Here is a 3,391-nt window from a genome sequence, read left to right on the forward strand (position 1 = left end):
TTCTTTTTAAAAAATATCCTTCAGCTGCCTCTTGAAGGCCTCTAGTGTGGGAGAGCCCACGACCTCCCTAGGTCATTGGTTCCATTGTGGTACTACTCTAACAGTCAGGAAGTTTTTCCTGATGTCCAGCCATATGTAGAAGTACATATGGTTGTGAAATATAAGAAAGTGGCATTTGCTCTTGAAGTCCACGACCTCCCTAGGTCATTGGTTCCATTGTCGTACTGCTCTAACAGTCAGGACGTTTTTCCTAATGTCCAGCCAGAATCTGGCTTCCTGTCACTTGAGCCCATTAGTCCGTGTCCTGCACTCCGGGATGGTCGAGAAGAGATCCTGGCCCTCCTCTGTGTGACAACCTTTCAAGTCCTTGAAGAGTGCTCTCATGTCTCCCCTCCATCTTCTCATTTCAAGGCTAAACTTGCCCAGTTCTTTCAGTGTCTCCTCATAGCCATTGACTAGTAGTCATGAATGGCCTTCTCCTCCTGGCTTTGTTTCAAAGCGGAGTCAGAACGCTAAAGGAGCTATCCAAAGAACCTCCCCTCACTGCTCCCGAGAGTTTTTTCCTAAAGATTTGTTTATACTTCTACAAACATGGGGATCTCCCTGAATCTGCTGGTATCTCCTTCTAGTGCTGTTTTGGCTAAACAAGGCCCAGCATTTGAGCGATTGGATTTGCTCTTCGTAAAGATGAAAATGGTGGCGTTGGTGATGTTGGGGGCAGTGTGCCAATGTGCACCAGTTGTTGGGGAACGTGGACAGGAGGATGCTGTTGTACCGTGCCGTTTGTGGGTTCCTGGTGAGCAGCTGGTTGGCCACTGAGTGAGCGGAAAGCTGGGCAAGATGGGCCCTTGGTCTGATCCAGCAGGGCTCTTCTCATGTTCTTATGGGTGCTGGCAAGGAAGACTTTTGCATTAGAGCCCATGCGCTGAGGTACCTTATGCATGCTTTACATCTCCGTGGGGTCTGACCTCGGCGAGGCACTTGCTACTCTGTCTTGGTGCCTGGCAGAGATCTGTAACTGGATGTCTAGGAGTAAACTAAAGCTTAACCCGGAGAAGACTGAGCTGATGGTGATTGGCCGAGGTCGGCGGCTGGCAGATTTGAGGCGGGAGCTCGTAGATCTGCCTATTTCAGGAATCCAACCAAGGATTGTGACTGAGGTGCGGGACCTGGGTGTTATTCTTGACCAGTCCCTAACTATGTCATCACAGGTGGGGGCCGTGGTTCGGAGTTGCTTTTATCGACTCCATGTGCTCCGCCAAGTTCGCCCCTTTCTGTCAGAGGCTGATCTTACCACCGCAGTCCAGGCCCTGGTTCTTTCTAGACTGGACTATTGCAACCTGTTGTAGACAGGGCTTCCCTTGAAGCAAACCCGACGCCTACAGGCTGTACAAAATGCAGCAGCCAGGTTGGTCAAGGGGCTTCCGAAGTGGTCTTCTATCACTTTGGTGCTTCAAGAGCTCCATTGGCTGCCGGTGGCTGCTAGGGTGCGCTGCAAGGTCTTGTTGACCAGGTATAAAGCCCTGCATTGCTTGGGTCCTGGATACCTGAGCACTCGCCTCTCTCCTGTGTCTCACCATTGGCAGACTCGCTCTCAGGAGCAGGGCGCCCTGATGGTCCCCCGCTACAAATTGGAATGTGCCGGGGCCAGGGCTTTTTCAGTGGCTGGTCCCCGGTTATGGAATAATGTGCCACTAGAGATTAGACAGGCTCCCACTCTCAATTGCTTCAAACGCCTTTGTAAGGCGTTTTTATTTTCACAAGAGTTTGGGGAGGGGGTGGTTTAAATTGGGGTTGAGGGCTTTTAACGGTTTGAGGGTGAGAGTTTTAACGGAATTGTCTTAATGTGGGTTAATGGAATTGTTTTATATGTTATTGTAAAGCGCCTCGATGCCAGAAGTGGTGAGGCAGCGCAATAAAAATGCTTTAAATAAAATAAATAAATGATTGTGCAACTGAAAGATGAGTTGAACCGCCCAGAGAGCTTCGGCTATAAATAAATAAATACATTGAAAGAGGAGGTTCCCAACTTCCACCATCTCTGATCTGCCCCCCCTCCGCTCTCAAATGTGACTGTGTCAAGGGAGCAGGGTTGATGAATGAGCTGCCCCAGAAGTCCATAACAATGCAGACCGCCACAGCGCTGAACTTTACAGACGGCCCGTTCTCAGGACATATCCAGTTGCACAGACAACTTGTGTCAGGTTATCGAACGCAATGAGGTCACCAAATGTCGCCAGACAGCTTTCAGAGAGAGGGGTGGGTGGGTAGGAGGGAGAAAGCATTTGGACGCAATGGGTCAGGAAACGTGCAGCCCACCCACTCTCAGGCAGGGTCATGCAACAAATCCTGCCTCCTGCAAGGCCAGCCAGGGAACGCAATGGCGCGGGAGAGAGGACGCCGTTTCCGATTTCAGCTTCCATCTTAACAGAAAACAGAACACCGGAGGGGGGTATGTGAGATTGAAAGCGAAAAGCAGCCAGACCCTGGAGACGATAGAGTGAAAACCTGTCAATCACATCAGGTTATGGGCAAGTGAGAAAGAGGAAATGAATTTAGGGATGTTCAGCCACTAGGTGCTACTGTTGCTCCATGGAATGGAGTGGCAATTGCTTTACACTACTCCGTAGAGTTGCAACAGAGATGGCTCCCAACATGGGATGGACAAATTGTGCTCCTCCAGGTGTTTCGGCCTACAACCCCCATCATCCATCAACTTGAGCAATCAGCCGAATTGTAAAGAAAAGAAGCTTTGCGCTTCGCCCCAAGATGGAGGCATTTCTGAGGAACAGCAGGGTTTTATATTTTGAGAAATGCCTCTCTCTTTTTTGCTTCCAGGAGTCTTACGGGCAGCGCCAGGTGAAACCTAAAATGTCTGTAGAGACCCCTCCTCTGCCGTTCCATCCCACCACTGCAATCGTGAGTTCAACATCAAGCCAGCCTTTCTTTCCCCCTGCCTGCGTTTTGCAGTATCTTGTCTGATTAAGAGATTTGGAGATCTCGAAAACGCCACATCCGTTGCGATAGTTGGGTTGGTCTAATAAAGATACTACACCAATATGAATTTTGGCATTTCCTTGGCCAAAAAGGCTGCCCTTGCTTTTCACGAAACAATACTTGTGTGGGTGTGATGATACATCTATCATGGTCTACCTTACAAGGTTCTTGTTTTCCAACTTGGCTCCAGATGTGCTGGACCACAACCCCCAGAATCTCTTATGCCTTTTAATATCTTTCAATAACTTCATCTGTTTTTAAAACACTTTTAATATCTACATCTAAAATGGGGAACCTGTGACGATCCCCCCTCCCTGCCAAGATATTGTTAGTCCTCATGAGCCCCAACCAACATGGCCAACGGTCAGGGATGATGGGGGCTGTAGTCCAACAC

Source organism: Elgaria multicarinata, chromosome 22 (genome assembly GCF_023053635.1).
Source record: "Elgaria multicarinata webbii isolate HBS135686 ecotype San Diego chromosome 22, rElgMul1.1.pri, whole genome shotgun sequence".
Taxonomy (NCBI): Eukaryota; Metazoa; Chordata; class Lepidosauria; order Squamata; family Anguidae; genus Elgaria; species Elgaria multicarinata.